Source organism: Lissotriton vulgaris, chromosome 7 (genome assembly GCF_964263255.1).
Source record: "Lissotriton vulgaris chromosome 7, aLisVul1.2, whole genome shotgun sequence".
Lineage (NCBI taxonomy): Eukaryota > Metazoa > Chordata > Amphibia > Caudata > Salamandridae > Lissotriton > Lissotriton vulgaris.
The window spans coordinates 1,608,252,549-1,608,266,488 of record NC_141695.1 but is presented as its reverse complement, the minus strand read 5'-3'; positions in this window follow the sequence as shown (position 1 = coordinate 1,608,266,488).

Here is a 13,940-nt window from a genome sequence, read left to right as displayed (position 1 = left end):
AAGTCCAGCTTTAAGGAAGTCATGTATCCTTAGCAACTGAGATCCCAAACTGGTAGGCAGAGGTAACACTTCCATCATCCTTGCAGGGGCCCATTATCCAAATATACCAGGAGGAACACTCTAGCTACCCGGTGATGTCATCAATATGTATTGTCTTTGACTGCACCAGCACAAGGACAACATGTACAGATGCATATCTGATCCACTCACAGAATGGGGATTATCTGTTATTCCTAAATTGCACACAGTTTTTCAATGGACACTGATTGCAACTTGCCAAAGTATTGACAGCCGCACACAAAAGACCCTGTCTCTAATTTAACAAGGAAGAGGGCAGGGTCTGTGATAGGAAGAGAACCAATCTTTCCTAAATGGTCAAGCACCATACCGCATTGCTGTTGCAAGGTGATCTGATATGTTAAAAGACCTGATGGGATAAAAGGCACATTTTTCTTTCACATGTTGAGCTTTGCAACTGGTGCTGGAGTGCATCAATCAATGTATCAATCAATCAGGATATATAAAGCACAGTTATGAGGATATCCAGGTACTGAGAACCCTGTTTCTATGGTAAATATCACTTGAACAGCCTTTCCTGAACTCAAACAGAGAGGATGAGGTCCGGATGTGAAGGTAGAGGTCATTCCAGGACTTTGCGGCGAGCTAGACGAAGAAGTGCAGGTGTTTGGACGGTTGGTGGGAGTTTAAGGGTTTAGGGTAGTGTTGGGGGGGTCATCCAGGGTATTTTGTTTGAGTATAGGGACCAGACTGGGGGTCATGGGGGGTCATGCTGGGGGTAGTGTTTTAGGGACATTGTTGTGGTGCACTTAAAAGGCACTGGTACAGCTCACACACAAAGGGCTTCACTCTAACCTATTTAGTCAAGTCAAATTAGTTCAAAAAATGGGCTAACCTAGAACTAATTGCAATACAATTTCTGTGAGTGGATTCTTATTGAAAATTTTCCGTAGAAAACAATGGTGAAAAGTCTACGACTCTATCATGACGCGTTAATCCAGTATGGTGGATTTCCCAAAATGGCTGCCCATTATTTGAGATATAGGGTATAACTGTTTATATGTCCATGTGTGGTATCATTTTATATGTTTCTAGGGACGGAAAGTCAAAAATAACATAACAAATTGTTTCTGATGATCATAATATCAAATAATCGCCGAATATGTCAGATAGACAAAGTTTGTATAATTTTTTCGTTGACTTATATGACAAAGTGTGAAGAAACGTAAATATTACACTTAACTTTTGCAATAAAAAGTTTGCTATTGTGTGTATTTTGTTTTGTAACTTTGTTGTTATTATTTGTTTTTTTGTTAATCAAAAATGTTTCATTTATGTGTTACAGGTTCTTGGGAGTTGCTGTGAGATACAGTGAAAATGGACGTAGAAAAGTGTTTCATTTGGTATGTGGTGTTTCAAGAAGATGACGATGTATCTTTACTCACTGAAAGAGGAGTGACTGGAATTCAAAATACATGCAAGGAGAGAAAAATATTCAAGTTTCACGTTTGTGTTGAGCAGAAAGTTCACAAGAAATGCAGAGCACATTTTGTTAACGTGAAAACTCAGTTCCAGGAGAAAGAATCAGATCCCACAACAGTCGTGTGAAACCCCATTTGATTTTAGAATTTTTTTTTTTTCTGTGGTACTTAGTCAAGTTTATACTTCAGGGAGAGGAAAAAAAAGTGTGGTTTAATGCACGAACAGTTGAGTTCAAATCATCAGTTGAACTCAACTGTTCGTGCATTAAACCACACATTTTTTTCCTCTCCCTGAAGTATAAACTTGACTAAGTACCACAGAATTTTTTTTTTCTAAAATCAAATGGGGTTTCACACGATCATTATGCTTTGAGACAAAATGAGACCAGGGCAGGGAGGTAGGAAATTCCAAACACCTCTCTAGAGTGGAAGTTTCTACTACTTCAAAGAGTATACCAGGTATAAACAGGGGACCCGTAGACTCACTCCGCAGTACAGTCATGAACTTGTGGATATTACAGGGGGACACCATGCTGCCCTGCTTCCTGACCTGCCCTACTTGCTGAGAAGGAAGACTGGACCTGCACCCTTCATCCGAGGTGGAAGTGACTCCAACGATCAGCTTACTCCTGTTCTGAGATACAGAGGCACACCAAGCTTCAGAGGCCACTAACCAACTGCCCAGCTGTAACTGGGCCTGCCTGGACTTGCAACTGGACCTACTTGAGCCCTTTGGGCTTCTTCTGGAGTGAGCTGCAGCCTAAGAGGTGCTTTCTAAGTCCTGGGCCCTTGGTATGACATCTATTGAGATCTACTTTGACTAAAAGGAAAACTCCTGAAGTTTTGCGCTCTTCGTAGCGACAAACAGGCCCATTCAAACCAAGATCATGTCACCTGCCCTGACCACCAAGGCAAAGCTCCCGTGAACCTTACTTGTCACACTACAGGGACTAATTATGATGACAGTCAATACAAGAGCGGCACTTGCCACTATAGCAATGACAAGAAATGCAAATCTCCAGCTACAACCATATACAATATCTGACAAGATCTTCGCGCTACAGTGATGACTGGCCAGCTCTTCGCACTACAGTAATAACCCTCTGTGATGCTCTCCCTGCTCCTCACAACCCCTGGAAATCTTTCCACTAGAGTTGAGAGGGTAGTTTTTTCAGTGGAGCTAACCTGGACTTTTTATCTTGCCCACGCTCTATGGTCGTCGTCCTGAACGTATGACTTTCACCTGGTCTCCCTCAACCAGATAACTGCGCTTTGTGAGTTTATGTGCTATACTTACCTGAAATCTTTAAAATTGCATAGCCCGGGTTCTACTGGTTGGATTTTTGTCATTCTAGTGCCAAATAATTTATTACACTTTATTATTATTCTAAATTTGTGAGGGAGATTTCTTGTGTTGTGCTTCACAGTCTGCGTGCAGCATAAAGAATGTACACACTGTATCAAAGTTAAGCATGACTGCTTTTGAGCCACGCTACCTGAGGGTTATGTACAGGTTAATTTACAGAATTTTTTGTGATGTACCCTGACAAGAATTGTGGCTGTTGTTTGAGAAGTGCTACACAAATAAATGATGGACAAAATGCTGAAAAAAATCATACATTCACCCCCAGTCAAGAAATCTCGGTAAAATCAATTGTTCTTTTGCTCACCATGCCACCCCAGTTTAGACCCAGCCATATGCAAATCAGTCTTGACCCTGTGCCTCATAGGAACAGTCCGACCGAACTGACAAGCCAGGTCTTCCCTGGTCCAGAAACAAGCATCCTGGGACCCGTTCCTGGGTATTACCCTTCATCGACCAGGCTATCCTGAATCCAGTGGCACAGTGAGCAAGGGACCCATGTCTGGGCATAGCCGTCCCTCTTAGGGTGAAAAGTGCTATGCAAACAAATGATGGACAGAATGCTGAATGTATCACACATTCACCCCCAGTCAAGAGATCAGGGTTAAATCCATTGTTGTTTTGCTCACATGCCACCCCAGTTTAGACCCAGCCACATGCAAATCAGTCTTGACCCTGTGCCTCATAGGAACAGTCCAGACCGAACTGCCAAGCCAGGTCCTCCCTGGACTAGAAACAAACATCCTGATAAAGGTTTCTGGGTATTACCCTTCATCATCCAGGCTAGCCTGAATACAGTAGCACAGTGAGAAAGGGACCCACGTCTGGGCATACCCATCCTACTTAGGGTGAAAAGTGCTACGCAAACAAATGATGAGCGGAATACTGAACGAATCATACATTCACCCCCAGTCAAGAGATCTGGGTTAAATCCATTGTTCTTTTGCTCACCATGCCACCCAGTTTATACCCAGCCATATGCAAATCAGTCTTGACCCTGTGCCTCATGGGAACAGTCTAGCCCGACCTGCCAAGCCAGGTCCTCCCCGGGTCAGAAACAGGCATCCTGGGACTGGTTTCTGGGTATTACCCTTCATCGGCCTGGCTAGCCTGAATCCAGTGGCACAGTGAGCAATGGACCCACGTCTGGGCATAGCCATCCCACTTAGGGTGAAAATTGCTATGCAAACAAATGATGGACGGAATGCTGAATGAATCATACATTCACCCCCAGACACGAGATCTGGGTTAAATCCATCATTCTTTTACTCACCATGCCACCCCAGATTAGACTTAGCCATATGCAAATCAGTTTTGACCATGTGCCTCATGGGAGCAGTATCGACTGAACTGCCACAGGTCCTCCCTGGACCAGAAACAAGCATCCTGGGACCGGTTTCTGGTTTTTACCCTTCATTAGCCAGGCTAGCTTGAATCCAGTGGCACAGTGAGCAAGGGACCCACAACTGGGCATAGCCATCCCACTTAGGGTGAAGAGTGCTATGAAAACAAATGATGGACGGAATGCTGAACAAATCATACATTCACCCCCAGTCAAGAGATCTGGGTTAAATCCATTGTTCTTTTGCTCACATGCCACCCCAGTTTCGACCCAGCCACATGCAAATCAGTCTTGAACCTGTGCCTCATGGGAACAGTCCAGACTGAAATGCCAAGCCAGGTCCAGAATCAAGCATCCTGGGACCGGTTTCTGGGTATTTCCCTTCATCAGCCAGGCTAGCTTGAATCCAGTGGCACCTTGAGCAAGGGACCCACGTCTGGGCATACCAATCCCACTTAGGGTGAAAAGTGCTACACAAACAAATTATCTGGCGGAATGCTAAACGAATCATACATTCACCTCCAGTCAAGAGATCTAGGTGAAATCCATTGTTCTTTTGCTCACCATGCCACCCAGTTTAGACCCAGCCATATGCAAATCAATCTTGACCCTGTGCATCATGGGAACAGTCTAGACCAAACTGCCAAGCCAGGTCCTCCCTGGTTCAGAAACAAGCATCCTGGGACTGGTTTCTGGGTATTACCCTTCATTGGCCAGGCTAGCCTGAATCCAGTGGCACAACGAGCAATGGACCCACGTCTGGGCATAGCCATTCCACTTAGGGTGAAAAGTGCTATGCAAACAAATGATGGACGGAATGCTGAATGAATCATACGTTCACCCCCAGTCACGAGATCTGGGTTAAATCCATAATTCTTTTGCTCACCATGCCACCCCAAATTAGACCCAGCCATATGCAAATCAGTTTTGACCCTGTGCCTCATGGGAGCAGTCCAGATCGAACTGCCAATCCAGGTCCTCCCTGGACCAGAAACAGGCATCCTGAGACCGGTTTCTGGGTATTACCCTTCTCTCAGCCAGGCTAGCTTGAATCCAGTGGCACAGTTAGCAAGGGACCCACGTGTCGGCCTACCAATCCCACTTAGGGTGAAAAGTGCTACGCAAACAAATGATCTGACGGAATGCTAAACGAATCATACATTCACCCCCAGCCAAGAGATCTAGGTTAAATCCATTGCTCTTTTGCTTACCATGCCACCCCAGTTTCGACCCAGCCATATGCAAATCAGTCGAGACCCTGTGCCTCATGGGAACAGTTCAGACTAAACTGCCAAGCCAGGTCCTCCCTGGACCATAAACAAGCATCCTGGGACCAGTTCCAAGGCATTAAACTTCATCAGCCAGGCTAGCTTGAATCCAGTGGCACAGTGAGCAAGGGACCCATGTCTGGGCATACCCATCCCCATTAGGTTGAAAAGTGCTATGCAAACGGTCTGGACTTGGGGCACAGGGTCAAGACTGATTTGCATATGGCTGGGTTCAAAATTGGGGTAGCATAGTGGGCAAAAGCACGATGGATTTAACCCAGATCTTTTGACTAGGGAAGAATGTTTTCATTGTCAGCATTCTGTCCATCATTTGTTTGCTGTAACACTTTTCGCCCTAAGTGGGAGGGGTATGCCTAGACGTGGGTCCCTTGCTCACTGTGCCACTGGATTCAAGCTAGCCTGGCTCAAGAAAGGTGACATAGTCTGAAACCGGCCCCAGAATGCTTGTTTCTGTTCCAAGGATGACTTGGTCTGGAAGTTCGGTCTGGACTGTTCCCATGGATCACAGGGTCAAGACTGATTTGCATATAGGTGGGTCCAAACTGGGGTGGCATAGTGGGCAAAAGAACAATGGATTTAACCCAGATCTTTTGACTGGGGAGGAATGTCTGCACTGTCAGAATTCCGTCCATCATTTGTTTGCTCAAACACTGTTGTTTGAGAAATCTACCTTTTTTTCGTTTGTAGGGATAAACAATGTTGCCCAAGTCTCTTGTTTTATACATTGGATGAGAATCTTTGCATATTTGCCCTCTGCAATGATGGACAAGGGGCAATTTTGAGCCATAGCTATATTCCCTCCTGCTTAGAACCAATGCTTTCCCATGGCTCCTTCTGACTGAGTTGTGACTTGCAGCCAGATGTCCCAAACTTTCAGAGTGAGGCATCCAGGTGCAGAAAATCATCAAATGTGGGGTCAGGTCCGAGGTGTAGACAAATAAATTAGGGACATTTCTTCTGCTTTTCCCAGGGGTGATAATTTTTACCTTTGCCTGACTGACTTTTCAGCCATTGTTTAAAGCTTGGGCCACTCCTAGCCATGTCCTATGTTGCTATCTTGCTGCTTCCCTCTTCCTCTCTCCCCATGTACACCCTGGCCCTCTCGCTTCCTTTCCATCTTGTTTTATTGCACTTCCATTCCTCTTATAATTCTCACTTACCTACTACCCTCCTCGAACACTTGCACCTCCTTACCTCTATCACATATTCCTTATTTCTCTCTGACTGTGCCGTATCTTCTACCTTTGCATCTTTTTGCCTGTGTCCCGTGCACCTCCTTGGTCTTTGTTGTTTGGCCTATCCATGGGTGAAGTTGCTCCCAACATTATGTTGCCATTTTGTCCCACTGTGCAAACTGACATTTCATTCTCAGTGGAACAGGGGAAGCTTGTCTTCAACAAAAGCAGCTGCTCTATTATGTGCGACTGAAGCTTGCAGTGTTACTTTCTATATTGTATTGTCAAGACATGGTTATTTATTATTAAATTGATAACCAAAACAACTCATAAAAGTAAAAAAATACACATAAACAGTTTCACAGTACAGCATAAAATACTAAATAATTACATTTTCAAGCATACAATCAGAAGAACTATAGTTGCCTTGCATTGCACTATAGGATATGATTCATGCAAAATTGCACAGGAACAGAAACTGACAGAAAACAAATACAGCGATAGCACAACATTTTTGCATTTTTTAAGTAATGCAGGTTATATAATGAACAAATGAGATAGTGAAATATATTTACTAAATACTAATTCAACACAGTACAGCAACCAAGGTTTCTGAGCTGGATTGCTTGAGAGGGAGAGGACAGGAAGGTGCCATATCTACTAATATATCACTGTCCTGCTTTTTCCCTAGTGCTGCCACACAATCAGACTGCTTAGTCCAACAGACACACCTTTGCATCATAGTACCCTCAGGGTATTCTCCTTGTTACAGCGAAGTCTGCAGATCTGTAACTTGTTTAGTAAGGACCCCAATTGCTTCTGAACTTTTGCTTATGAAATTAAACAGAATCTTCATCTAAGAATCTTGTATTCGTCTAAACGAGTTAGAGAATCTACAAGGTAAATCTCTTCCCCTATCTTTGTAAAAAGGGGACAAAACATTGTGGGGGGCTTTTTTGTAAACAAATCTGTCTAGATCCAGGACACTTGAAGTTTCAACTAGTTTTTTTCCAGTGTCTTGCTGAATAGACGAGAGGACATCTCCTGCCCCCAAAGAGAGTCCAACCCATGTTAATCTAAAGCATCAATGGGCGGTTGTCCTTGGGTTGCTCTTGTGAAAGCAGGACTCTAATGTACATTATTTATTTTCTTCCATAAATAAAATTATACGGGAGTCTCACCTGGAAGTTCAGGATGGACTGTTCGCATGAGGATCATGGTCTGTACTGATTTGCATAAGGTGGGCCTCTGTCCAGAGCCATTGTGGGCAAAGAAACAATGGACAGTAATGTGGAAACTGAACAATTGTTAGACGCTGAGATGAATTCAAGCGTTCCATCCATCATCTTGTTGTTTGTTGAAGTTAACACCCTAAGTGCAACATGTATACCCAGATGTGGGCCCTGTTGTTCCATAAGTCTCGACTCAAGACCATCAGAAAAGGGAAAAATGGACCAAAACCGGCCTGGAGCACAACATGCAGCACAATAGACGGTACAGAGCACAAAACAGGCACAAAAGACGAGGCAGAGCACAAAACGGGCACTAAAGACGAGACTAAGCACAAAACGGACAGAAAAGATGGTGCAAATCACAAACAAGTCATAATAACTGGGTGAAGCAAGAGTGAAACGGAGCACAGGTGACAACAGAAGGAGAGTGCAAGAAGAGTCAAAAAGTGAGTGAGAGCAGGAAGACAGCAGACAACAGTAAGAGGACAGCAGAGAGGAGTCAAAAGGTCAAGAGTGAGTTACAGCAGGAGGACAGCAGTGGGAGAGGGACAGAGGAGGAGTGCAGAATGCCAGGTCCGAAAGGGCCTTAGATTTATTGGAGGACCAGACCAGGTAAGTAGGAGCTGTGGCCGAAGCACCTGCGCTCTGGGCCATGCAGCTGCTACATGTAAGTTGGTCCTAAGAGGGGAGGAGCATGGGTGCAGGGTTAGGGAGGGGCAGAAATCAGAGGTGGAAGAGGAGAAAATGTTCACGGGCACAGAAACAAGAATGCTCTTGAAAAAACAGTGGTCTTCAACCATTCCTGTACTCAGCTGAATTAATCAGTATATGATCCATATTACCACATAGTTGCGGGGTATGTCTCTCAGATCAACCCTAAATATTCAATGTTCTAAGTTTTAGAAAGAGAAACAGAATGCAACAGCAATAATTAAAAAGTCAGGGACAGTTTTTAATTCATTTCGTTTTTGACTATCTCAATATAAAAATCTTGTAGGTTGCCCAAAGGGAGCATGCAAGAAAATGAAGGGGATGTTCAAGTGATTAGAAAAGAAAGTACAGATAAGGGTATGGAAATGTTCACAATAAGTATTTACACAGAAGGAACGGTTACACAGTTCACGTCCTACAATAATCTGGCCTTCAATATACATTTTTTTACACATTTTTCAATAAAGGGAAACATGAATTCCATGAACTTTTTGCACCAGAAAATGTGTGTCAAGGTCCAGGTAAAAAAAGGGAAAGAGCGTCGACGTTTCGACTCGTCTTATGGCCTAAAGTTGAGTTAGACCGTGGCCGTGCGAGTCTTCATCAGGACAAATACAATGGGCAAACCAAGGAGTAGTGTAGGCCCCTATGGTAGGGAAAGGAGGTGTGAATGGACCAAGTGGAATGTCTTCACTCGTTGTCCCAGGGTTAATTTTAACTCCTTATCCACGATGCGTAGATGGAATGACTTTATCTCATAATTAAGCAGGTTTCAATCTCTGCATGTTCAGGTCTCAACAAATGTATATGTAGCTGGTCCCGGTGTCAATTTCTTTTTCATTGAAGGTTAGTGCATCGCCCTTACTCTGTACCCTGTAAGGAGTCCGCTTTTTATACCTACGGACGGAGCATTCAAACATGGCGCGTGAGCACGGTTCAGCACAGAACGCCACTGTCGAGAAGAGGGAAGACTTTGATTCTGCGGATTCTAGGACTGAGCACTTGGAAATCTAAAATATACGCCTATGAACAATCGGGCAGGGCGATGCACTAACCTTCAATGAAAAAGAAATTGACACCGGGACCAGCTACTTATACATTTGATGAGACCTGAACATGCGGAGATTGAAACCTGCTTAATTATGAGATAAAGTCATTCCAAACAAAAAGGAGAAATAAAAATATGCCTCCATCAGGAAGGTGTGCAATTTTGATGCATTCCCAGTTTAACAACCTTACTAAATCTAGCAATGCGGCAAGAAGCATGGGAGGATGCGTGGGAACACCTACTCTCTACCCATGTAAAACCTTCCTACCCCAGAGTAACGCAAAGCAGTGACTTGCACTGTATTGTGTTACTCTTGATTGGCCAAGCCACGCATGTCCATGTAAGGTTTCTTTGCGTGTCTTGCTAAATCTGATTTAAGGATTGTGTTGGACTTGCATCACCTTCTATGACGCAAGGGTAATGCAGGGGCTTGATTAATCTGGTCCTTAGTGGGGGATCCATCTGCTCAGATTGTTAGAAACGGTATCCCTGGCTGGCCAAAGCTTGCGCCAAAGTCAGTCAGAGACCACCACTTCTACGTCAGGGCAAGGGAGTCACACACCTAGATAGCCCCTGCTCACCCTCTAGGTAACGTGACGCAAGCAGCCAGGCTAAACTTGGAGGCTATGTAGGTAAAGTGTTTGCGCGCGCACCCAGCAATAACACCCAAGGCCCACCACAAAGGAAACTCCAAACAAGGTTATATAAAAATAGCATTTGTATTATACCAAAACACATTAGATAAGAACACACACTTTACAATGTGCCAACAGGCACGGGCAGAATTTACAGGGGATATGTACAAGACAGGGCCACATGGACCATTGTCAGGAATATGCACTTTTAGGAATAGTAATTAGCACATAGAACACTTGTAGAACCAACTAGAACATGTAGCACACAACCAGTGATTACTGGTAAAGGGTAAGCACCTCCTACGCAACCCTAACCACCTTAGGAAAATATTGCGCAGGGAACCAAGACCTCACTAGCAACACCTGTGCTAGGAGAAAAACAACCACCTAAGTCTCACCAACATTTAGGGGTATAAGCATAGGAACATTACACATGATGCATTAACATTCAGAGGTGTAAGGAAGGAAAACACATGATGCATCAAAACACATTCAGAGGTGTAAGGAAGGAAAACACATGATGCATCAAAACACATTCAGAGGTGCAAGCACAAGCAATTGCGCAAAACTCACATGAGCCACCACCTGTGGCCTGAAACCATCCCTCTGTGCATCCTCATCCACTTCTGTATCATCTGTCTCTCCAGCCTTTTTGGTCTCCCACCAGGCCCTTAAGGCCTCCTGTAGCTCCTCCTTCTTGGAGCAGCGCTTCATGGGGCATCAAAAGTTCCTGCAGAACTGCCTGAGTTGACCTACTTTGTAATCACCTAACATTTCAATATCAAACTCCAGCTCTGCAACATCACTTGCTGGTTTACCATTCTGAGACATGATGCTTGGATTCTTTCAGGGTTACGATCAAAAATAGAACCAAAAATAAAAAATGTAGTATGCGTGGCGTAGTGGTCTGCACTCACTAGTGATGTACACCAATCCCTGTGGAGCTAGTACAAATACAAGTTCAAATCCAACCGCCTGACCACCAATGTTAGAACTGGGAGTCTCTAGTTGGCAGAGGTAGGTACCACTGTCCAAATAGGGACACTTGCTTCTAGTCAGGGCAAGGAGATAACCCTCTGAGATAACCCCTGCTCACCCTCTAGGTAGCTTGGCACGAGCAGTCTAGGCTAACCAGAGGCAATTCGTAAAGTATTTGTACCAACACTCACAGTAACACAGTGAAAACACCACAAACTGACTCCACAACAGTTTAGAAAAATAAAGGTATTTAATCTAAACTACACGAGACCAAAACGACAAGAATCCAACATACACAGTTCAAGAATATGGTTTCAAACGAGTTCTTAAGGTTGTAATGTAAGTTCTTTAAGTTGCGATAGAATAATCCACAGATGCGTGAAAAGTTCACAGTTGCGTCACGTTTACTCACAGTACCTTTTAGCTGCAACAAAGTCCCAAAAGCAGAAGCTGGTGCGGTGGAAAACAAGCGATGCGTTGCTCCTGAGACCCTGGGGAGGCGATGCGACAACCCCGCTGCAGCAGCGGGCGTGTTGCGATGAATCCGGTCTGTATGGGGAGGAAGGCCACTTGTATGAATTCCGGTGCGTAGGTTCCGTAGGAGGTTTGTTCTCGCAAAGGCACGATGCGACGATCTCGTAGGGGCTGCGACGATCTCTGGGGCAACGATGCACGGCCCAGCGGTGATCCTCTCTCTCGCAGCTCCTCGATGCGATGGTTCTGCGACTATGCTCGCAGTGACGTGATGCGATCCTCAAGCAAGCAGTGCAGCGATCTCACCCAGCGACGACAGGCTCTGCGACGACACTCGCAGCGATGTTCGGCTTTCCCGCACCGGTCTGGTGCGTCCTGCAAATGAAGGATGCAACGGCTCTGGCAGCGGCGTCAGGCGCTGCGACGATCTCGACCTTCGTAGCAGCGGGAAACTTCTCACACTGTAGGGGATGTGCTCCGCAAGCAAGCAATGCAACACTTTTCACTTGCAAAAGTCTCTCAAGCTTAGTTTCAAGCTTCCCAGCACAGGTACAACTTCCAGAGGCCCCACAACTGGATCAAGCACTCTAGGAAGGACAGAACTCTCTCAGCAGAGTTCAGGCTGTTTGAGGTGGATGCTCGCTTAACCCTTTTCAAATTGTTAATAAAAAATCAAAAACTGCACAGATCAATTTGTTTGGTATTGACCATGTAATAACATTGCTTTTGTATGCGCACATGCATATATATGTGTGAGTGTGTGCCTGTATATGTGTACACCTGCATCAGTGTGTGTGCGTGTGTTTACCGCCTATCTGTGTTTGTCCACATATTTTCATGCACCTGTGTCTGCATGTGTGCATGCTTGTATGTTGAATTTGTACTAAGGGTATCTAAGCACCAACTATTTGCATGTGTGTGAGACTGCACTTCTACTGCCCTGGTGGAATTTCTGCTGAGTGTCTTGCTAAAGCTTGAGGAAACCTTTTCACTACACAAAAGCAAAAAAAAATTGGCTTTGTCAATGTTTGCTCAAAAAGCAGTTTCTCCTACCTGCCATTCAAACCTACCAGCTTCATCCTTTTTAATGTGTTTTTCAATTATACTTCTTGCCCCTATTGTATAACTTATCCTTTGTTTCCGGTATACAGGCAGCTCCTAGCTTTTTGTGTTAATGTTATATTTATTCATATTCTACAAATGGATTCATGGAGTGGCAGTGAGAGACTAATTATGAGATAAGCCCTCAAAATATTACAAAGCCAATCATAACATGTATGTCAGCGACAATTGAACAATTATTCCACTGCAGTATATGCACCTTTAAACGTGTCTGGCAGCAGCTCAAGGTAGTTTGGGGTTCTCAACTATGAACTCCTCGGAGACTGGCAGATATTGTGTGTGTGCTAAAGGACCAGGCAAGGCGCTGGAGGACTTAAAAAAGGCAGATGGAACAGGAAAGTCTGGCACCCTAGACAACGCCCTGGCAGCTGGGCAGCTTGCAACGCTCAGGCTGACGGGGCACCCTCTCAAAAGTACCTTACAGATTCGGATGTATTAACAGGCAGTGTTACAAGGACAAGAATAAAATGCATCATTCAGTGCAGGTCTGGGGACAAAGTTTATATTTTTTAAGGAGCATCGTTCTTTTATTTTACATTTTAAACATTCAGTAATTTCCCAAAACTGAATTATTTATAGTTTCTGGGCTTTTTTAAAAAAAAGTTTGAGATAAAAGGCCTTGGGCTGTTTAAGAGAAGTGCATCAGGGTCACAATGAGCTTTAGAGCTTGCTTGGTGCATACTCGCTGCACTTTAGCATTACAGAAGGGAGCCGCAAACAATTGTACTGCCCCTTTTGTAATACAGACAGTTCTGGTGTACATGTAGTGCCAACGCTATCATTAGAGGGTGTTGTCCCATGCAAATGAGGGAATCCCTTTACCTCTGTGCTTGCACCATATTACCAATGTGGGCGCAGAGGTAAACATGGTAATGAAACAGATAAACTACTGAACCCCTATTTAACACATGAAATCGATGTTGACACCTTTTCGAGAGAAAAATGTAAAACGTGCATAATTTGTGCTCATTTATTTATTTATTTATTTTTGAGATTTATAGAGCGCCTGGTGACCCGAGGGCATCCCCGCGCTATAAGAATGTAAAATCCAGGACAGGCGGAAACTAGGAAC